Consider the following 25,063-nt stretch of genomic DNA (forward strand, 5'->3'; position numbering starts at 1 on the left):
TGAATAATATCACAATATTAAAGACAGAATACTGGAGTACCCTGAATAATATCACAATAATAAAGACAGAATACTGGAGTACCCTGAATAATATCACAATATTAAAGGCAGAATACTGGAGTACCCTGAATAATATCACAATATTAACCAGAGCATCCTGGATTATCCTGAATAATATCACGATATTAAAGACAGATTACTGGAGTACCCTGAATAATATCACAATATTAACCACAGCATAATGCGGATTTTGTACTCCAAGTTAATGTCGTTTAAGGCACTGGCCAAAACATTGAAAGTATGGGAGCCCTTCAGTCTTCTGCAGGCAAGTGCAGCGGAACGCATTTCCAAGCTTTCAGTGTCGATCCAGTGAGCGGTTACCCCAATGAAACTTCTTCGTCGGGCTGTCCAGCAATCTGTTGTTGTCGCGATCCATTCAACTTCACTCATAGCAGCAGTGACTTTCTCTTTCATGGTTTGAGCGGACAGTGGGCCTCGTAATGACGTTAGTGCTTGGTCGAAAACCATTTATCACGTTTTTGAATGATTGCAACTCAACAACACTATAAGGTTGGAGTCCTTGAACTATGTATTTTCTATGTAGATAGGGCCATGGATGCTCGTCTTGTCCGTCCACTCCATCGCCGACCGTTTCATCCTCTTCGTCACTCATTGTGGCCATCTTCTATGGCTTGTCACTCTGACTGTCTATTCTTCTGATAACAGGTGTTTAATCAAAGATCCCCGCGTTCTAGTCTTGCACAAGGACCAATCAGCATGGGTATGGGCGGGTTAATTTTCCATTGATGGGGATTTGATTGGCTGTTTACCTGCGGTCGCAGGATTAATACCGTTAACGTTAGTTTGGCCAGATAAACAATTCAAATATACTAATTAAAATGGTTGGACCTGCAAGATTCGTACTTTGTAGGTCTGCATTTTAAATGTAAGGAGTAAAAAGTATGTTATTTTTCCCCCTTTTTTAACATGAAACTAGACAAACAATACAGTAACAGTAATAATCAATGATAAATCACAGGACAATAACAGAAATAATAATAACAATAATGACAGTCCAGTAATTAAATCAAAATAAATGTAGATTAAAAGACATAAAAATAATAAATACAATACATGTGCTCTTGCTCGCTCTTCCTCGCTCTTTCCTTCCCCTTCCCTCCCCCTCCACCCCCCCCTCAGGACCCCCACTTGGACTATACATCCACTATTTCATTTAACATCAGAAAATTACAAGTTTATATGCTACCCTTTATCTTCTCCACCACAGCTACCCAGACTGCTATGCTGGCTTCATTAATAATACCTCAAATTCGTGCAGTAGATATCTCTAGATAAATCACATCGAGATAGGTAAGAACCCATACCTTCCGGCACATTTTATCCGGTTGAATCCAGCGTGACGCTATCAACTTTTTGGCAGCCGTAAGACCGGACAAAATTAGTCTCTTTACATGTACAGAGGTTGATAACTGAGAAACATCATTCAACAACAATACAGAAGGCAGTGTAGGTATGGTCAGAGATAAAAATTCTGATAATTGAGTGGTTACTTTTTCCCAGAAAATCTTAACAGGAGGGCATTCCCAATACATATGCATAAATGTACCAAGAGCACCGTTTAAACACAAGGAGCATCGAGGGTTTTGTCTGAGACCCATTAGGTGCAAACGTCTAGGAGTCAGGTAAGTCCTATGAACAAAATTAAGATTAATCTGTTGGTGATCCGGGTTGCGTGATGATAGCCGAACGTTTTCCCAGACTGCATCCCAATCTAAATCTACTTCCAAGTTTGGGATATCCTTCCTCCAAACCGAGTCTAGGGGAAGGACCTCATATGAGGACGTAAGTAAGTGACGATAAAAGTCAGAGACGAAGCCTCTCGATGTCTCCTTTTCATAAAAGAATTTGTGAAATCTGTGGTGCTCAAGTGGAATATTTAATGGGACTCCGTGAGCCTTCAAAGCTGCTCTTAATTGTAGATAGAAAAAATGAGTGGAACTGGTGAGGTTAAATTAGTTAAATATATCTTGATAACATTGCAGAAACCATGGTCATCGAAGATATCCCCCAATGTGTATATGCCTTTCTTTTCCCATCTAGGAAATCTGATAGGTTGTTGTGCAATAAGGAGTAAATTGTTATTAAATAGGAGAGAATGACTGTGCCATTTATGGTGGTTAGTACACTTTTTCTGTGTGTCACGCCATATCCGGATCACATGTGTAATAAGAGGGCCAAATCTCAAGTTGCATTGCTTAATTGATAAGTTGGTGTACACTATATCCTGCAGTCTATGTGGTGCCACTATGTTCTCCTCTAATGGTCTCCAGGATACCGATGCTTGAGAATCAAACCAGGTGATCAGTGGTCTTAAAGAGAACGCTTTAAAATAATAGTTGAAGTCTGGAAAGGCTAAACCCTGTCAGCTTTATTTCTCTGTGCAGTGGATCTTTTTATTCGTGGACGTTTGTTGTTCCAAATAAATGTATATGCAGCTGAGTGTAATTTTTGCCAGTAACCAACAGGAGGGGGTAACGGCAACATCGAGCTGAAGAAGTTAATTCTGGGTAAAACATTCATCTTAACTATTGACGCTCGGGCCTGTAATGAGTTTTTTTATTTTGACCACTGCCGAAGTCATTTGTGATCCTAGCAATCCGGAATAATTATACTTCACCGTTTGGCTTATAGTGGGGAATATTTCAACTCCAAGACATCTAAAGTGTTCTACCATGGGTATATTTGCTGGGAGGATGGTAGCCTTCGCAGTCACATTAAGTGGAAGGAAGGCCAATTTTGGCCAGTTTATCTTAAATCCTGATAGATTGCCAAAATCATCGATTAGTTTGAGAAGATGAGGTAGGGAGGTGGTAGGGTTTTGCATGAACAATATTACATCGTCCGCATATAAGCTAATGTGATGCTGTGTGCCCTTAATTGAGATTGGCGCTATGGACTGGGATTGTCTTATGTACGGTGCCAAAGGCTCTAGGGATAGAGCAAATAGTCCGGGACTAAGAGGACAACCCTGTCTGGATGAGCGCGACACAGGGAAGTGTGGGGAGCAGAATTTACCTGTTAAAATCATGGCTGATGGATCTGTCTATAGTACTTTGATCATATTAATGAACCTGTTGGAGCCAAAATGCCCTTCTGTTTATTTAGTTTTATTTTAACTCACGGTGCAGAGGTTTGGCATTATCAGTCACCATGGCAACCACCACAGGGGGTGGTTACCCATATATACTGATCAGTGGGTGATGAGCCCCAGGTGCGCAAGGGGAATAGCCATACAGTTTTTGACCGTGTCTTGTCGTGTTCGTGTTGATGTGCCGTATTAGGTCGGCGTTCAGTGTAATTAGGAAAAGAGTTTTTTGTATTATATTATTTGGTTGATAATGGTCAATAAAAGGATTGGCATATCGAAAATGATACGAGCACTCTGGACATTGAATTCTTCAAGCACACGTCTAACTCAAGCCAGCCCACTTGCCCCTCGCAGTAGGCTTATAGGTAAAGGAGTCTACATTAGTCAAAAACTGAGGCTCTTCGTTTGAAATGGACAATTGCCTTTGTTACTTATTGGAAGACGAGGATAATCGCGCTCGGTGCTCAAGATTCATTCAACAGCTGATCAGCGGGACAGTGTTTTGATTTTTGAGGCTGCTGAAAGACATTAGTGACAACTGTTTGGTTCACCGTTTCGCTTGGAATTGCGCGGAACGTGGACAATCTGGACCAAGCTGCCCAGCACCGTCGGGGAGCGGACGGACCGGGAGGAGCTGCCCAGCACCGTCGGGGAGCGGACGGACCGGGAGGAGCTGCCCAGCACCGTCGGGGAGCGTACGGACCAGGAGGAGCTGCCCAGCGCCGTCAAGGAGCGGACGGCACCAGCTGAGCTGCCCCAGCACCATTTGGGCGAGCGGACGGATCGGGAGCTGTCCACGGTACCACCGTCAAGGAGCGGACGGCATCAGCTGCCCCAGCACCATTTGGGCGAGCGGACGGATCGGGAGCTGTCCTGCGCGCAAGCAGTTTATTGAATAGCGCTCGGACAAGGAGCGCTGTTTGAAGACTTTTCGAAGTTCAAAGAATAAAGTCAAACGGCCCGACAGAGCTGCGCAACGAACAGGTATGTAGCGCGCTACCGGTATATCTTATATGGCCATATAAAAAACAAATGTGTGCACACAGGGTCAATTGAGAAAAATATAAAAAGGGAAAATTCCAATGCATTGGTGGTATATGGTTGTGCAACCCGTTCGTGTGTGTGTGTCAAGGTTTGGTTAGAACGTCATGTGATGATTAACTGTGGGTTTTGTTTATTGTGATTTAACCAAAGGTAACGTTTCATATTGAATCTGTTGGTCTTATATTGCTGATATGAATTCTGATAAAGGTGTTCAGAATCCAACAGAGACCAGCGTTATGGTTGAACAGCCCGCCACGGCTGAAACTCATTGTAAAGAACCTTCATTGGTTGAAAAGTCACAGCCCACACCCACAGTGGCTAAAACACAGTCCGAGGTGGACACAGGTCAAATCACACACAATGTTGATACCGATCAGCAGGTCACAAAACGCAAGAGCAAATTAACACCAAAAGCCCTATTGGATAAAATTGACACATTACATAAATTACATAAATCTAAATTTTACAAGGCTTCTAACTTGCAAAAAACGATTTTGGGGTTAATGCAAAGTGGATGCAAACAGGAGGTGCAATGCGCATTTATGCAATATCTCCACATATGCAAGGAAGCAGCAGAAAACCAGGAGGCTCTGTTGCCAATAGTACCTCCTGAGGAAAGGGGAAAACATGACATTTGGTTCAAAGCCAAAATGATCAATGTCAATGACTTTATTGATCACATGAATGCATGGACAAAAATGACCAAACCTGTGGAAAGTGTTAATGAGGATGAGGAGGACATGCAAAATCTAATTAATCCAAATGACAGCATTTCTAATGTGGGAAGTAAAAAGTCTGCTCACAAAGGTCACACAAGGTCTGGTACCAGCAGGTCCAGCAGATCTTCTACCTCAGCAGCTCGCTTACATGCCGAGGCAGATAGAGCTTCACTTGTGATTCGCGCTGCAGCATTAAAGGATAAACACGCTCTGGAAGAGCAGGAACAGATCCTGAAAAAGAAATAGGAAACGATGGAGCTCGATGCACAACTGGCAGCTACCAACGCAAGAATAGCAGTATTACAATCCCCCAGTCACCAAGCTCTTTCACTCACACAGTCCGATGGAATGGACTCCTACTACAGGAAAGGAACAAGGTTAAAGGAACCCTCAGTCACTCTCAATCCTCATGCATATACATCACAACCACAGCAACCGTCTATGCAACCACCAGAACCACAGCAACCATCTATGCAACCACCAGAACTGCAGCAACCATCTGCACAGCAATCATATGTGCAACAACCATCACTATGGAAACCACAAGCTATGCAACAGCAACAAGCACCCATTCAACAACCACCACCCTGGCAAATACCACAAGCTATGCAACAGCAACAAGCACCCATTCAACAACCACCACCCTGGCAAATACAACAACCTATGCACTTGATGCAGCCAACACCCATTCAACCGCCCCCATTTTGGCAAAGACAACAATCTATGCTGTTACAGCCAACCCTCATTCAAACACAACCGCCATCTTTACAAAGACAACATGTGTCTTGGGATGGAGAACAGGACAATACAACTCACATGGACCCTCCTGTGCAGCTAACGACCCCAACTGTAATTTCACCCCAAAGCGATGAAACCTCAGTTGTATGCAACCTATTAAAAAGACAAAATGAGATAACAGCAATGCTAGTGGAGCAGCAAACCACTCACGTACTGCCACCAAGAGAGATTCCATATTTTGATGGGGATCCTCTGCAGTACAGAACCTTTGTCAGAGCCTTTGTTCATTGTGTGGAGAAGAACACGAGAAACAGAGGTGATTGTTTGTACTTCTTGGAGAAGTACACCAGGGGTCAGCCTAAAGAGCTTGTGCGTAGCTGTCAACACATGGCTCCAGACAGAGGCTATGATATGGCTAAGTACCTACTTGAACAACACTTTGGAGATGAATATAAAATCACAGCAGCTTACATGGAGAAGATGCTCAACTGGCCGCTAGTGAAGGCTGAAGACATAAAATCTCTTCAGCCTATATGCTCTTTTCCTTCGGGAGTGCTGTAATGCTATGGAGAATGTCCAGTACATGAGGGAACTCGATATGCCAGCGAACATGAAAGTATTGATTTCAAAGCTTCCATACAAGCTCAGAGAGAATTGGAGAGTCTCTGTATGTTCGATAATGGAAAAACACCATCGCAGACCACAATTCATGGATATTGTCACATTCATTGAGCGCCAGGTAAAGATTGTCTCAGACCCAGTCTTCGGAGACATTCAAAATACACCACCAAATACAGGAAGTAGACCTATGAACAGAATGAAGTCACAAATCAAACCCAAATTCACAGGAGACAGTTTTGCAACCACAGTTACTATCGAAACCCCTGCAAAGCAAAGAAATGCATCTGCTCACAACACCAACACTTGTGTATGTTGCTCTAAAAACCACACTCTGGATCAATGTCCTCAGATGGAGGAGAGGACACACAGGGACAAGATTACTTTTATAAGGCAAAAAGGAATCTGTTTTGGCTGCCTTCGCATTGGACATCTTAGCAGGAATTGCGAGAAGCGCTTGACTTGCAAGGTGTGCAGCCAAAACCATCCCAGTGTTCTTCATATAAATCAGAAGGAGAGAGCAAGCAACACAAACCAGCCAAAGAAACCTTCGGTGAGTAACGCACAGATCTCTTTGCAGACATGTGGACAAACAGGGGCCGGAAGCAGCAATGGGGCTCTGTCAATCTTGCCTGTACAGGTGAAGTCCAGCAAGGGAGACAACATCATTACAACATATGCATTTTTAGATCCAGGCAGCACTGACACATTTTGTTCAGAAACCCTAATGAGAAGGCTGAACCTTACAGGAAGGAAAACACAAATCAGCTTACATACCATGGGCCCAAAGGCATCTGTGTCCAGCTACATGCTGACAGACTTAGAGATCGCCAGCCTCACTGGGAAACAGTTCTATAACCTGCCCAAGGTCTACACCCAGAAGAGGATGCCGGTAACCACAAGTAACATCATTAGCAAAGAGGAGTTGGCTAAGTGGCCATACTTGGATGGGGTTGTCCTTCCTCGGATTCAAGCTGATGTGGAGTTATTGATAGGTACCAATGCCTCCAAAATCCTTGAACCTTGGGAAGTTGTGAACAGTCGTGGCAATGGGCCATATGCCATTAAGACCCTATTGGGGTGGGTCATTAATGGTCCCCTTTCAGGCTACAGTGAGCAGCGGAGTGAGAGTGTCTACCCCGCTGCTATTGTTAATAGGATCTCTATAACTAATCTGGAGGACCATGATTTTAATGAAAGGTCATCAGAAGGCAAAGAGGAAATGTCGAGGGATGATATGAAGTTCATGACTGATTCATGCAAACTTCAGGACGGACATTACACCTTGGAGCTTCCCTTTAAAAGGAAAGAAGTGTCTCTGCCAAACAATCAGTTTGTTGCTAGGCAACGCATCCTTAGACTGAAAAGGAGGTTTGGGAGAGATGAGAAGTTCCACCGAGACAGGATTTCTGCCATCCAAAGAACATCTGATGTCACGCAGTGGAGGTACATTCATACCACTCAGAACCCTGCTGACAAAACTTCAAGGGGAGTTAAGGTGGATGATTTGCTGACCAACAGAAGGTGGATTGAGGGCCCTGAGTTTCTTTGGAAACCAGAGGAAGAGTGGCCAGATGGTATCTTGGAGTACAACAATTTCTGCTGATGACCCTGAGGTCAAAAAGGATCTCAACATCAATGCAGTAATTGTCGATGCACCAAGTGCCACACACCAACTGATCACCTACTTTTCTAACTAGAAAAGGTTGAAGAGGTCAGTTGCTTGGATCCTGAAACTACGAAAGACTCTATTGGAGATGAGTCATAAAAGAAACAGAGTCATGAGGATGCAGACAAAGTGGAACAGGAAACACTGGCTGAGAGAATACTTACCTTTGCTATAGGAGCGGCAGAGGTGGAGTAAGGAGAGACAAAGTTTTGTCCCTGGAGACATTGTATTGATCGCAGACGCTACAGCCCCATGTGGTTCCTGGTTACTTGGAAGAGTCCTGGAGAGTGTAGACCAGTAACTAAACTTTGCTTGCTTCAAGAAGCTGCAATTTAATAGACCAGTAACAAAACTTTGCTTGCTTCAAGTAGCTGCAATTTAAAGCTTCTAATTCAGAGAATTGTTTTTTGAGTTATTTTGTATAAATGTATTGGCTCCATTATGGAAATATTATTTTGAATTGTTCCTGGCCTACTGCCATTCTCAATTAGGGGCCGGTGTGTTGGAGCAAAAATGCCCTTCTGTTTATTTAGTTTTATTTTAACTCACGGTGCAGAGGTTTGGCATTATCAGTCACCATGGCAACCACCACAGGGGGTGGTTAACCATATATACTGATCAGTGGGTGACGAGCCCCAGGTGCGCAAGGGGAATAGCCATACAGTTTTTGACCGTGTCTTGTCGTGTTCGTGTTGATGTGCCGTATTAGGTCGGCGTTCAGTGTAATTAGGAAAAGAGTTTTTTGTATTATATTATTTGGTTGATAATGGTCAATAAAAGGATTGGCATATCGAAAATGATACGAGCACTCTGGACATTGAATTCTTCAAGCACGCGTCTAACTCAAGCCAGCCCACTTGCCCCTCGCACTAGGCTTATAGGTAAAGGAGTCTACAGAACCCATCTCCTAACCCCATCCTTCTAAGTACTGCCCATAAATAAGACCATTCCAACCTGTCAAAGGCCTTCATCGCATCCAAGGATAATACAGCTGTAGGAGGCGCGGCATCCTTGCTGGAATCTATCACATGCAGTAACCGTCTAATATTATCCGTGATCAGGCGGCCTCTTATGAAGCCTGTCTGATCAGGGTGAACTAAAGATGTCATATGCTTTTGAAGTCGGATGGCTAGTACCTTAGCGTACAGCTTGAGATCGGTTCCGAGGAGGCTTAATGGTCTATAACTACCGCATTCGGTGGGGTCTTTATCTTTTTTAAGTAGGACAGATATGAGTGCCATATTGACATCCCTGGAGAAGTTCCCCTCTTTGACTGAGTATAAAATCATATCAAGTAATAGGGGTCCAATTACATCCCAGCATGAGAGGTACAGTTCGGGTGGAATGCCATCCCAGCCAGGGGCCTTACCACTTTGCAATTCAGATATAGCCTCCCTAAGTTCCTCTAGTGTAATAGGTGCATCTAACCGTTTAGCGTCTTCCTTTGAAAGTTGAGGTAAGTAAATTTGATCAAGAAATGTATCCAGTTTATTATGATCGAAGATCACTGCTGACTTGTACAGGTTGGAGTAAAACGTACGAAAAGTCTCGTTTATTTTTTTGGGGTCTGTAATAACAATTCCCTGTTGGTCCTTAATGGCAGGGATATCAGCAAATTGTTCACTGGATCGTATCTTCATAGCTAGTAGGTGACTAGGTTTAGAACCATGAAAGTAATAATGTTGTCTTGTTCTGCGTATTTGAAATTCAGATTGTTGTCTTAAAATGGAGTTAATCTCCTTTTTCAACACTTTAATTTGAGACTCCAGTTGACACGAGTAGTTGCGTTGTAAAGAGGAGAACAACGAAGAGTGAAGCACTTCCAGCTCTACCAATTTGGATAGACGTTTCTTGCGGAGGTTGGAGGCAAAGACAGTAGTGTTATCCTTGATAAAACCCTTTACCGATATCCATAACGTTCTGGGGTCTTGTACCGAACCCGCATTAATCTGCAGGAATTCACTGAGTTTATTTTTGAATTGTAGGTTGAATTTATTGTTTTTCAACAGTGTCGAGTTAAAGCGCCATCTTGGGGCTCGGGATGTCATTCTACTGAATGAGCCCTTTAGGAGTAAATAATTGTGGTCTGACAGTGCAATGGGCCCCAATTCAATGTCAAAGCTATCAAATAGTCTAGGGGATGCAAAAACATAATCTATTCTAGAAAATGTCCTGTGTCTTGCTGAGAAAAAGGAGTACTCTCGCGCCGTTGGATTGAGCGATCGCCACAAATCATTTACTCCTGTATCCTTGGACCAGGCCTGTAGTGCCGTAGAGGCCTGTTTCTGGTCATAGGATGTGGTGAGACTAGATTTATCAATCGAGGGATCCCAGATGGCATTAAAATCTGCACCAATTATAAATGAATACCCAGGGAGATCTAACATCGCTCTAGTGAGTGAAGCATAGAAGTTAGCCTCGTAAACATTAGGGGCATAAGCCGCTACCAAAGCAATTTTCCTGTTACAGTAATCTATTTTAGCAATAGTTACTCGGCCATCTGCATCAGACCATACGTCCAACAATTTAATATTCAACTTCCGTTTCACTACTATAGCTACACCACGGGATTTAGTGCCAAAAGAGGAGTAGCTTATGTTTTGATATACTTTATCCGCCAGCTTTACATTGTCAGCCAATAAAAGATGCGTTTCACTTAAAAGAGCCATGTAAACACGCTTTTGCGTTTATGGTGTATATTAAGACCCCCTGTATTCCAAATCAAGATATTTAAATTAGCCATAGTCTAAACAGGTTGCAGTATTCCTGTGTGTAATTCATCTGGAGTAGCAATTCATAATAGATATATATCCAACTATTAAGGTCCTGTTGAGATCTGGGCTTGAGCATAAAAACAAACATATAAAATAAACAGACATATAATCCCCTATTCCCACCCCCCTCCCACCATTTAAAATACTTAACCAGTATCCCCATATCGAGCAAATCAACCATAACTCCCCTATGCAAATTGCCATAGGGTCTAAAACTATCAAATCTACCATTAGTAGATTATTCTCAGTGGCTGCTGGCCACTCTCCCGTTAAATAAAAAGGAGATAAAAAATTAAAGATGCCTCAAAGAGTAGAGTACATTCACTTAAACCTTATAAGAACTTGGCTAAGGTTAAACACACAGAAGAAATAGAAAGGAAAGGCATTGGAGTTATTGCAAAAGAAAAGAAGGAGGGGTTAAATACGTGTATGCAGTACGTCCACCAGGCCAGGGGCGGGCGATATTCCCCTGTGAAGACTGTTGTTTCCTCCGAAGGTGACCTATGCCATGTGTGTGGTCAACAGAACGCATGTAAAAGTTACAGAATATTCCATTTCATTTTAGTAAAGTGCCATTAGTCCATCGTATCAGGAGAGAGCGCTGTGCAACAGCTCGTCTGCCATTCTAGAATCTTCTGTACTGTTCCATTATGTCTGGCCGAAGCCTCCAATATGTCAACAACAGCAATAGCAATTGACTAAGCCGGCGGTGGAAATCACTATATGTCGAGTGAGTGGCCGGTAGAACGTGCCCGAAACGTCAATAGATCTCGAAGTCCAATACAAACATGTACACACACGGGGAAAACATCAAAATAATAATAAAAAAGAACCTCCGGAGGTATTGCCCAGTCATGGCCCAACACGATGACTTGCATAAAAATCATAGATCATTTAAACAGAGCTAACGTTAATCTCCCCAGCCTTAGTGGACGTTCAATGATTTATCAAAACAAATAAACCGGACCAAACCCCCCTTATATCAGATGTAGCGAAACATTAAAATAACGTATCTAGACGATATCCAGCGTCACATAGTTAACCTATTTATAAAACAAGGTTATCAAAATGTATATGACGCCGTTTGGCGTTTAAGCCATAACGAAGTGTTCTGCACAAAAACAGTATACTGTAGCCTATTTAGACGAGGTGTCCTCCTGGCTCTTCAAAAAGGTTTTAGCTTCATCAGGCGAGGAAAGATGCGTCCTCAATCCGTCTTTAGTGACGATGGACAGCCTTGCAGGGTACCGGAGTGTGTAGGACTGTATGCCAGTGTGTAGGACAGTATGCCAGTGTGTAGGACTGTATGCCAGTGTGGACTGTATGCCAGTGTGTAGGACTGTATGCCAGTGTGTAGGACAGTATGCCAGTGTGTAGGACAGCATGTCAGTATGTAGGACAGTATGCCAGTATGTAGGACTGTATGCCAGTATGTAGGACAGCATGTCAGTGTGTAGGACAGTATGCCAGTATGTAGGACAATATGCCAGTGTGTAGGACAGCATGTCAGTATGTAGGACAGTATACTGTAGCCTATTTAGACGAGGTGTCCTCCTGGCTCTTCAAGAAGGTTTTAGCTTCATCAGGCGAGGAAAGATGCGTCCTCAATCCGTCTTTAGTGACGATGGACAGCCTCGCAGGGTACCGGAGGGTCGGTCTGAAACCTTGACTGTAGAGTAATGGCATGCCGGTCTTGTAACGGGAACGTTGCTCCACAACCTCGGGGCAGTAATCTTCATAGAAATAGACTGTTTGCCCTCCGTATGCCAGTTTAGCATTCTTCTTCCGTGCCTCTCGAACAATTCTTTCTTTTATTCCAATTTGACTTAAGCTAGCAATAACTACTCTAGGCTTGGAGTTATTTAGAGCACCAATTCTGTAACATTGATCCACTTCAGGTGTCGTAGTGAGGATCTCCGGACTCAGAATTTCAACCAGCGCATTTGCAAACGAGACATTGGGTTGTTCGCAACTCACGAGTATGTTTTTCTTCTCTGAAATGTAATGGAGTAAAAGTACAAAGTATACAAATCTAATAATACTCGAGTAAAGTACAAATCCCCCAAAACAGTACTTAAGTATTGTAACAAAGTACAATTACTCAAGTACTTTACACCCCTGCCAGTATGTAGGACAGTATGCCAGTGTGTAGGACTGTATGCCAGTTGCCAGTGTGTAGGACTGTATGCCAGTGTGTAGAACTGTATGCCAGTGTGTAGGACAGTATGCCAGTGTGTAGGACTGTATGCCAGTGTGGACTGTATGCCAGTGTGTAGGACTGTATGCCAGTGTGTAGGACAGTATGCCAGTGTGTAGGACTGTATGCCAGTGTGTAGGACAGCATGTCAGTATGTAGGACAGTATGCCAGTGTGTAGGACAGCATGTCAGTATGTAGGACAGTATGTCAGTATGTAGGACAGCATGTCAGTGTGTAGGACAGTATGTCAGTGTGTAGGACAGTATGCCAGTATGTAGGACAGTATGCCAGTGTGTAGGACAGCATGTCAGTATGTAGGACAGTATGTCAGTATGTAGGACAGTATGCCAGTATGTAGGACTGTATGCCAGTATGTAGGACAGTATGCCAGTATGTAGGACAGTATGTCAGTATGTAGGACAGTATGCCAGTATGTAGGACTGTATGCCAGTATGTAGGACAGTATGCCAGTATGTAGGACAGTATGTCAGTATGTAGGACAGTATGCCAGTATATAGGACTGTATGCCAGTATGTAGGACAGTATGCCAGTATGTAGGACAGTATGTCAGTATGTAGGACAGTATGCCAGTATGTAGGACTGTATGCCAGTATGTAGGACAGTATGCCAGTATGTAGGACAGTATGTCAGTATGTAGGACAGTATGCCAGTGTGTAGGACAGTATGTCAGTGTGTAGGACAGTATGCCAGTGTGTAGGACAGCATGTCAGTATGTAGGACTGTATGCCAGTATGTAGGACAGTATGCCAGTGTGTAGGACTGTATGCCAGTGTGTAGGACTGTATGCCAGTATGTAGGATAGTATGCCAGTCTGTAGGCGGCTACGTGGTGTAGTGGGCAAGGCGCTCGCCACGAAATCTGGAGACGCTGGGCTCGCCTGTTCGAGCCCAGCGCTCCACATTTGCTTTCAGTTTAGCTGGTCGTCCACAGTAATACACATTGGCCGTATTACGGGGAGGGAAACTGAAGGGTGGGGATCGGGCGTTGTGGACAGCGACTCCTACAGGTCGGTTGGTGCGCCTGCGCAGTAGAATCAGGAAGTGCCGGGGGCAGCGTGAGCCTCCCACGTGTTACTCCTCGACACTGAGAGATCGAGCTGCGCAGGTGAAAAGATGCGACTGCTGTTACCTCAAGTACCGGAGGGGACTTGTGCTATGTATGACTTAGTCCATATTGCAGCCGGCTTGTGGGAGGCAAGAAACAGCGTTCGTGACAGGGGAGGGTTGAATTGGATGATACGAAATTGGGATGGGAGAAAATATAGAAAATAGGAGAAAAAGTGGATAAAAAAAAGAAAAACTGTATGCCAGTATGTAGGACTGTATGCCAGTGTGTAGGACAGCATGCCAGTATGTAGGACAGTATGCCAGTGTGTAGGACTGTATGTCAGTATGTAGGACAGTATGTCAGTGTGTAGGACAGTATGTAGGACTGTATGCCAGTATGTAGGACAGTATGCCAGTGTGCAGGACAGTATGCCAGTATGTAGGACTGTATGCCAGTATGTAGGACTGTATGTATGCCAGTATGTAGGACAGTATGCCAGTATGTAGGACAGTATGTAGGACAGTATGTAGGACAGTATGCCAGTATGTAGGACAGTATGCCAGTGTGTATGACAGTTTGCCAGTGTGTAGGACAGTATGCCAGTGTGTAGGACAGTATGCCAGTATGTAGGACAGTATGCCAGTGCGTAGGACAGTGTGTAGGACAGTATCAGTCATCAGTCACATCACCCCCATCCTACGCCAACTACACTGGCTTCCCATCAAACACCGCATAGATTACAAGATCCTCCTCCATACATTCAAGGCCATCCACAACCTCGCCCCTCCATACCTGTCCGACCTCCTCCACATCAACATTCCCACCCGGTCCCTCAGGTCTGCCTCCTCCATCAACCCTTCTGTCCACCATGGGGTCAAGAGCCTTCAGCTGCTCTGCCCCCCGCTTCTGGAACTCCCTCTTCCCCGACATCAGGAACATTGACTCCATCATCCCATTTAAAACCCACCTCAAAACCCACCTGTTTAGGCAGGCGTATGTCTGATTTTATTTTTTAAATGGACTGTGATTGTTAATTAACTGTTTTTAAATTGTTGTACAGCGACCTTGAGTGTCTTGAAAGGCGCCTTATAAATAAAATGCATTATTAGTGTGGGTGACCTGGCGAAGCCAGGTTGCCACCCACACTGTTGTTAGTGTGGGTGACCTGGCGAAGCCAGGTTGCCACCCACACTGTAGTTATTGTACGTCTTTTTATTGTTTCTTTCTTTCTTTATTCCACCGATTTTCCAAACACCACTCGTGCCAGAGCGTTCGCGCCCCATACACGTGAGAGCTATCAAAACGACCGGCCTGCCTATGGCAACAGCGGTATTCGAACTCGTAAAGTTTCACCGCACCGTCTGGCTACGAATCGATGACACGGATGTCAGTCCGCTCACAAAAGAAAAATAAATGGAATTGGACATTTATATCTCAACTGACGACCATTTCTTTGAAGGTTCTCCTCCCCATTGACCGCCATGCAAATACACTCTAGGAATCTCTTTTTTCTCACTCTTTTTTACCCTTCTGTTCCGATCGCCGAAGGAGTGCCACAATATCGCACGAATGCCACAATATCGCACACAACCCTTCGCCTACTCGTTGTAGTGCTCCTGTGCGAGTCACAACGCTTCATCTCCTATAGTTTTCTTTTAATCAACGTGACAATGCAGTCATGCAAAGAAAATCCAGAAAATGCAAGTCATTGTGATTCAAGTCATTGTGATTGCAACACCTGTGTGGCTCGTGGCTCACTCATGATTGGTTCAGCCTAATATAACAGCTGTGTGGCTCGTGGCTGAGCTGCCAATTAGTGATGGGTCGGTCATGAGCGACTCGTTCATAAGAGCCGATTCATTGCCGTGAGCGTGAGTCGAATCGCTCACGTCTGGCAATGAGTCGGTTCACGTCCCCCCCCCCCCCCCCCCCCCCCCCCCCCGGCACGCACACAGACACACACAATGACTGGTTTGCACACCAATAATACAGTGCAGTAATAGAATAGTAGAATAGATAGTAAAATTATGCAATAGAATGGCCAGAGTAAAATAGTGCTACAGTACAATCAACAGCGGGGTGTATTAGAAGGCTATGGTGAAGAGGTACGTTTTTAGCTTATTTCTGAAAATATTAAGAGATCTAGCTTCCCTAATGTCCATAGGTAGTGTGTTCCATAACTTTGGTGCGTAGTTAGCAAAGGCTGCATCCCCGATTTTCTTTAGACTGTGGCTTGGAACCTTCAATAGTAGATGATCGCAATGTTTATACTTTGTATATAAGGAGGAGGACCTTGAAATCAATTCAAGTTTCAAGTTTTCAAGTTTCTTTAATAGTTGTCATACAGAAGTACAGAATACTTTCATACAAAATGCTTCTTACTGTTACGCTCCAGAGACTGTGCTAGACAAGATAGTATCAAATAACATAGTATAGCATGTAATTTAGAAGAAGAAAATGAGGTCACAGTGTTCGGTATAGACATATGTACAATGTTCTGAGTTACCATATAATATACAATACTATGCAGTGTACTAATGTACAGTACTATATAGTGCAAAGCAGAAATGGGATGAGGTACAATTTAGGTACAATTTACAGTAAGGTGTACGAGTTGTAGTGCAATCCTTCATCAATAAATATAAAGTGTGGGGAGTGGGTGCTACAGTGTGTTTGTTTAAAGTGGGTGTGTGCTATAAAGTGTGTGGAGTGGGTGCTACAGTGTGTTTGTTTAAAGTGAGTGTGTGCGTGTGGATGTGTGTGCTATGTGCGTTTGGTGGTTGTTGTTGTGTAGTGTTCATTGTTCGTTTAGCAGCCTGATGGCCTGGGGATAGAAGCTTCTTCTGAGTCTTTCTGTGCTCGCCTTGAGACTCCGGTATCGCTTGCCTGACCGCAGCAGTTCAAAGAGGCAGTTGTTCGGGTGACTGGAGTCTTTAATGATTCTCTTAGCCTTGCCCTTGCAACGCTTGTTGTAAATGTTCTGGAGGGTGGGGAGCCCCCCTCCAATTGTGCGTTCGGCTGAACGTGTCACTCTTTGTAGTCTGCTTCGGTCTTGTGCAGTGCTATTCCCAAACCAGGAGGTGATGTTGCCGGTCAAGATGCTCTCTATTGTACATGAGTAGAAGTTCTTAAGGATCTTCTGACTGACTTGGAACTTCCTTAGGCGCCTGAGGAAGTAGAGGCGTTGTCGTGCCTTCTTCACAACACTGTCAATGTGTGTGGTCCATGTCAAGTCCTCGGATATGTAGGCTCCGAGGTACTTAAAGCTGTTGACTCTCTCAACCGGTGCCCCGTCGATGCTGAGGGGGCTGTAGTCCTTGACCCCCGACCTCCTGAAGTCCACAATCATCTCCCTTGTTTTGCTGACGTTCAGGGAGAGGCTGTTTTCCTGGCACCATCCCGCCAGGACCTTGACCTCTTCCAGGTAGGCCCTCTCGTCGTTGGCAGAGATCAGGCCCACCACCACTGTGTCGTCAGCAAATTTGATGATTGTATTGCTACTCCGCTGAGCCACACAGTCGTGTGTGTACAGGGAGTAGAGGAGGGGACTCAGAACACAGCCCTGGGGGGCCCCTATGTTGAGGGTGATGGATGAGGAGGTGCAGTTGCCTGCTCTCACCACCTGGGGTCTGCCAGTCAGGAAGTCCAAGACCCACTGGCAGAGGTCATAGTTCAAGCCCAGGTCCCTGAGCTTGGCTATGAGTATGGAGGGGACTATGGTATTGAATGCCGAGCTGTAGTCGATGAATAGCATTCTCAACATTCTAAATGTTACCGATGATTACTGATGTAAACAGGGGGACCCTGATGGAAACAAGACGAAAGTCTTTCTCTGGTCTGCATCCCCTTAACAATTGTATGTATAATTGTATGTAATTGTATGTATAACATCGGCCACATTTTTTTTCCGGTCGCGCTCCCGCTTCATGGTTTTTGCATCGAAGCAGGATCCGCAAGCGCCACTGAACCGTGAGTCGAATCAGTGAATCGGTTCATTGCCGTGAGCGTGAATCGAATCGCTCACTCACTGAAATGATCCGTTTGGGCACATCACTACTGCCAATGACCTCATCCACTTTTACCCATCATTGCCCATCACTGTGTTGCAGAACTGAATTGCGCCCTCTGTCTTGCGGGTTGTGTCATTGTACTCAGTAGGGATATCCTCTTTCATTTTTCATTGGTCCATGTTGACCACCTTTCATTGGTCGATGTTGACCACTCCCCCGATCCTTAGAACACGCCCCCTTAGGCCACACCCCCTCAGTGTATCTCTTGAACCGTTTGTCGTAGAGACTTGCGGATTGTGCCATTGTACTCAGTAGGGATATCCTTTTTCATTTTTCATTGGTCCATGTTGACCACCTTTCATTGGTCGATGTTGACCACTCCCCTGATCCTTAGACCACGCCCCCTTAGGCCACACCCCCTCAGTGTATCTCTTGAACCGTTTGTCGTAGAGACTTGCGGATTGTGCCATTGGTCGATGTTGACCACCTTTCATTGGTCGATGTTGACCACTCCCCCGATCCTTAGACCACACCCCCTTAGGCCACACCCCCTCAGTGTATCTCTTGAACCGTTTGTCGTAGAGACTTGCGGATTGTGCCATTGTACTCGGTAGGGATATCCTCTTTCATTGGTCGATGTTGACCACTCCCCCGATCATTAGACCACGCCTCCTTAGGCCACACCCCCTTTCATTGGTCGATGTTGACCACTCCCCCGATCCTTAGACCACGCCCCCTTAGGCCACACCCCCTCAGTGTATCTCTTGAACCGTTTGTCGTAGAGACTTGCGGATTGTGCCATTGGTCGATGTTGACCACCTTTCATTGGTCGATGTTGACCACTCCCCCGATCCTTAGACCACGCCCCCTTAGGCCACACCCCCTCAGTGTATCTCTTGAACCGTTTGTCGTAGAGACTTGCGGATTGTGCCATTGTACTCGGTAGGGATATCCTCTTTCATTGGTCGATGTTGACCACTCCCCTGATCATTAGACCACGCCCCCTTAGGCCACACCCCCTTTCAAAAACTCGGAAAAATCCGACTCGGAAAAATCCGAAAACTCGGAAAAATTCTAAAACTCGGAAAAATCTAAAATCCGAAAAAGTTCAAAAACTCGGAAAAGTCCGAAAACCCGAAAACTCTGAAAAATCCAAAAACTCGGAAAATTCCGAAAACTCGGAAACATCAAAAATCCGAAAAAGTTCAAAAACTCGGAAAAGTCTGAAAACTCGGAAACATCAAAAATCCGAAAAAGTTCAAAAACTCTGAAAATTCCGAAAATCCGAAAACTCGGAAAATTCCGAAAACTCGGAAAAATCCAAAAAAATTTAAAACTCTGAAAAGTCCGATCTTCAAATGGTCTATGTTGACCACTCCCCCGATCCTTAGGCCGCGCCCCCTTTTTGTATCCTTTGAACCGTTTGTCATAGAGACTCGCGAGAGACCCTCTCCCGTTGGCCGGCGGTGCACAGGCGTCACCCACACTTTCACAATTTCCCCCGCGCAGAATTGTCTAGTTATCTATACTATTTTTATTTCTTTCTTTATTTATTCCACCGATTTTGCAAACACAACTCCTGCCAGAGAGTTCGCGCCCCATACACGTGAAAGGTATCAAAATGACCGGCTTGCCTATGGCAACATCGCTATTCGAACTTGGAAAGTTACACCTCACCGTTTGGCTACGAATCGACTTTAAAAGGGAACATTTTGGTCCCATTGGAAATGCATTGCAAGTTAGAGTGCGGCTGCTGGAATAATTTTTTCTTCCAAAAAAACACATCAAAACGATGACACGGCTGTCAGCTCGCTCACAAAAGAAAAATAAATGGAATTGGACATTCCTATCTCAACTGACGACCATTTGTTTGAAGGTTCTCTTCCCCATAGACCGCAATGTAATCCCACTCTAGGAATCCGATGATTTTTTAGCTTTTTTCCCCTTCTGTTCCGATCGCCACCGACGCCACAATTGTCAAAGGAATGCCACAATATCGCACACAACCCTTCGCCTACTCGTTTAAGTGCTCACGTGCGAGTCACAACGCTTCATCTCGTATAGTTTTCTTTTAATCAACGTGACAATGCAGTCATGCATCTGCCTCCATAGACATGCATTGGATGGAAAGTGCAAGTCATTATGATTGCATCACCTGTGTGGCTCATGGCTCAAGTCAAGTCAAGTCAAGAGTTTTATTTGTCACGGCATACAAGTATACAATGAAATGCGGGTGGTCTTGCCCGCAACGATGTGCAATACAGTGGTACAACATATAATAGAATCCAATAAAAACAACATTGTGCAATAACAGGTAACAGGTAACATGGTGTGACATCTCGGTATCTGTACATAGTTATTTACAGAGCATATAGGACATGCTAGGTAGCTTTGGTAGTGCAATACACTGTTACTGTTGCTATACTAATTTAAAGTGGCCTTTCCTTTTGGCAATAAGTGTGGGTGAGTGCGGCATGAGTGTGTGCCCGCTCATGTTAAAGTGTTAAAGTGGCTGCTAGTGCACAGCGTGCGTGTCGTGTGTGTGCTCATGTGTGCTTGTGTGTGGATAGTTCAGTGTTCTGTGGCACTCAATGTTCATTGTTCAAGGCTCTGATGGCTTGGCTCATGATTGGTTCAGCCTAACAGCTGAATTGCTGGACAGCGCCCTCTGTCTTGCGGGTTGTGTCATTGTACTCAGTAGGGATATCCTCTTTCATTGGTCGATGTTGACCACCTTTCATTGGTCGATGTTGACCACTCCCCCGATCCTTAGACCACACCCACTTAGGCCACACCCCCTCAGTGTATCTCTTGAACCGTTTGTCATAGAGACTTGCGGGTTGTTCCATTGTACTCGGTAGGGATATCCTCTTCCATTGGTCGATGTTGACCACTCCCCCGATCCTTAGACCACGCCCCCTTAGGCCACACCCCCTCAGTGTATCTCTTGAACCGTTTGTCGTAGAGACTTGCGGATTGTGCCATTGTACTCGGTAGGGATATCCTCTTTCATTGGTCGATGTTGACCACTCCCCCGATCATTAGACCACGCCCCCTAGGCCACACCCCCTTAGTCCCGAACAATTTCAAAAACTCGGAAAAGTCCGAAACATTTCAAAAACTCGGAAAAGTCAGAAAGATTTCTAAAACTCGGAAAACTCTGAAAAATCCAAAAACTCGGAAAAATCCGAAAACTCGGAAAAATCCGAAAACTCTCTCCTGTACAGTACAGGCCATTTTTGCAGGGGAATAAAATGCCCGCCATATCTAGGAATGAGGACATGGCCAGATTCTAATCAGAATCAGAATCAGAAAGGTCTTTATTGCCAAGTAGTTTATTGCCAATTAATTTGATTTGGTTGTTTTTGGTGCGACATTGACAGACAATTATGGTAGAATAAAAAATAAAAAGGTGGAATAAAATAAAATGGAATATGAACTAATAAATATATAAATAAATGAACATAGAAGCACAATAGAATATATACAATGTGTGTGTGTGTGTGTGTGTGTGTGTGTGTGTGTGTGTGTGTGTGTGTGTGCGTGTGCGTGCGTGCGTGCGTGAAATGGTAAAGTTGGCAAACATTTTTGTGACAGTACCTGGCTTACATCATTAGCGACACTAATGCGACACATAGAAGGAACACAAGTACTCTTGAACCGTTTGTCGTAGAGACTTGCGGATTGTGCCATTGTACTCGGTAGGGATATCCTCTTTCATTGGTCGATGTTGACCACTCCCCTGATCATTAGACCACGCCCCCTTAGGCCACACCCCCTTTCAAAAACTCGGAAAAATCCGACTCGGAAAAATCCGAAAACTCGGAAAAATTCTAAAACTCGGAAAAATCTAAAATCCGAAAAAGTTCAAAAACTCGGAAAAGTCCGAAAACCCGAAAACTCTGAAAAATCCAAAAACTCGGAAAATTCCGAAAACTCGGAAACATCAAAAATCCGAAAAAGTTCAAAAACTCGGAAAAGTCTGAAAACTCGGAAACATCAAAAATCCGAAAAAGTTCAAAAACTCGGAAAAGTCCGAAAATCCGAAAACTCGGAAAATTCCGAAAACTCGGAAAAATCCAAAAAAAATTTAAAACTCTGAAAAGTCCGATCTTCAAATGGTCTATGTTGACCACTCCCCCGATCCTTAGGCCGCGCCCCCTTTTTGTATCCTTTGAACCGTTTGTCATAGAGACTCGCGAGAGACCCTCTCCCGTTGGCCGGCGGTGCACAGGCGTCACCCACACTTTCACAATTTCCCCCGCGCAGAATTGTCTAGTTATCTATACTATTTTTATTTCTTTCTTTATTTATTCCACCGATTTTGCAAACACAACTCCTGCCAGAGAGTTCGCGCCCCATACACGTGAAAGGTATCAAAATGACCGGCTTGCCTATGGCAACATCGCTATTCGAACTTGGAAAGTTACACCTCACCGTTTGGCTACGAATCGACTTTAAAAGGGAACATTTTGGTCCCATTGGAAATGCATTGCAAGTTAGAGTGCGGCTGCTGGAATAATTTTGTCTTCCAAAAAAACACATCAAAACGATGACACGGCTGTCAGCTCGCTCACAAAAGAAAAATAAATGGAATTGGACATTCCTATCTCAACTGACGACCATTTGTTTGAAGGTTCTCTTCCCCATAGACCGCAATGTAATCCCACTCTAGGAATCCGATGATTTTTTAGCTTTTTTCCCCTTCTGTTCCGATCGCCACCGACGCCACAATTGTCAAAGGAATGCCACAATATCGCACACAACCCTTCGCCTACTCGTCTAAGTGCTCACGTGCGAGTCACAACGCTTCATCTCGTATAGTTTTCTTTTAATCAACGTGACAATGCAGTCATGCATCTGCCTCCATAGACATGCATTGGATGGAAAGTGCAAGTCATTATGATTGCATCACCTGTGTGGCTCATGGCTCAAGTCAAGTCAAGTCAAGAGTTTTATTTGTCACGGCATACAAGTATACAATGAAATGCGGGTGGTCTTGCCCGCAACGATGTGCAATACAGTGGTACAACATATAATAGAATCCAATAAAAACAACATTGTGCAATAACAGGTAACAGGTAACATGGTGTGACATCTCGGTATCTGTACATAGTTATTTACAGAGCATATAGGACATGCTAGGTAGCTTTGGTAGTGCAATACACTGTTACTGTTGCTATACTAATTTAAAGTGGCCTTTCCTTTTGGCAATAAGTGTGGGTGAGTGCGGCATGAGTGTGTGCCCGCTCATGTTAAAGTGTTAAAGTGGCTGCTAGTGCACAGCGTGCGTGTCGTGTGTGTGCTCATGTGTGCTTGTGTGTGGATAGTTCAGTGTTCTGTGGCACTCAATGTTCATTGTTCAAGGCTCTGATGGCTTGGCTCATGATTGGTTCAGCCTAACAGCTGAATTGCTGGACAGCGCCCTCTGTCTTGCGGGTTGTGTCATTGTACTCAGTAGGGATATCCTCTTTCATTGGTCGATGTTGACCACCTTTCATTGGTCGATGTTGACCACTCCCCCGATCCTTAGACCACACCCACTTAGGCCACACCCCCTCAGTGTATCTCTTGAACCGTTTGTCATAGAGACTTGCGGGTTGTTCCATTGTACTCGGTAGGGATATCCTCTTCCATTGGTCGATGTTGACCACTCCCCCGATCCTTAGACCACGCCCCCTTAGGCCACACCCCCTCAGTGTATCTCTTGAACCGTTTGTCGTAGAGACTTGCGGATTGTGCCATTGTACTCGGTAGGGATATCCTCTTTCATTGGTCGATGTTGACCACTCCCCCGATCATTAGACCACGCCCCCTAGGCCACACCCCCTTAGTCCCGAACAATTTCAAAAACTCGGAAAAGTCCGAAACATTTCAAAAACTCGGAAAAGTCAGAAAGATTTCTAAAACTCGGAAAACTCTGAAAAATCCAAAAACTCGGAAAAATCCGAAAACTCGGAAAAATCCGAAAACTCTCTCCTGTACAGTACAGGCCATTTTTGCAGGGGAATAAAATGCCCGCCATATCTAGGAATGAGGACATGGCCAGATTCTAATCAGAATCAGAATCAGAAAGGTCTTTATTGCCAAGTAGTTTATTGCCAATTAATTTGATTTGGTTGTTTTTGGTGCGACATTGACAGACAATTATGGTAGAATAAAAAATAAAAAGGTGGAATAAAATAAAATGGAATATGAACTAATAAATATATAAATAAATGAACATAGAAGCACAATAGAATATATACAATGTGTGTGTGTGTGTGTGTGTGTGTGTGTGTGTGTGTGTGTGTGTGTGTGTGTGTGTGTGTGTGTGTGTGTGTGTGTGTGTGTGTGTGTGCGTGTGCGTGCGTGCGTGCGTGAAATGGTAAATTTGGCAAACATTTTTGTGACAGTACCTGGCTTACATCATTAGCGACACTAATGCGACACATAGAAGGAACACAAGTACTTTTTTCCCCAAAGTAGGAAAACAAGTTTTTGTTTAACTCCGTCATTTCATCACAAAACAAGATCTGGTGTCACTTAACTCCAATGTTGAAAACCAATGGAAGCGTAAACAACTTGTCCACAGCTTCAGAATACATTAGAAGGCAGGATTAACGCTCACAGACTGTGGGCCCTTCTATGAGCTCAGCGCCTTAAACTAAATGACAAAAGAAAAGTATCTCATCCTATGATTTTATGGTGGTGCTGCACCACATAGACATTGAAATGATAGAACAGACTTTCAGTCCATCAACTCAGTTTCTATGCGGTAGCCTTACCACAAATGCATAGGGTTAGATTATTTATTGGATTTGATTTATTCTTTGTAACAAAAAGGCAAGTTATATTCACGCCATCCTCAACCCAATGCTCGCGAAAAACACTAGGGGACAAATGTAAATGTCCTTTTACTAACAGACCATCAACCCACTGCCAGGGGTGAAGTCATATTTATGGAGATGAGTTGGAGCAGATGAACAGTTTGAGGCAGAGAGAGGCCTATAACTCTACTGCTGAAATCAAGAGGAGAGAGGGGGGGGGGGGGGGAGAGTAAACCAGTCCCAGGCC

The sequence above is a fragment of the Notolepis coatsorum genome (genome assembly GCF_963971535.1).
Source record: "Notolepis coatsorum genome assembly, chromosome: 9".
In the NCBI taxonomy this organism is placed as follows: Eukaryota; Metazoa; Chordata; class Actinopteri; order Aulopiformes; family Paralepididae; genus Notolepis; species Notolepis coatsorum.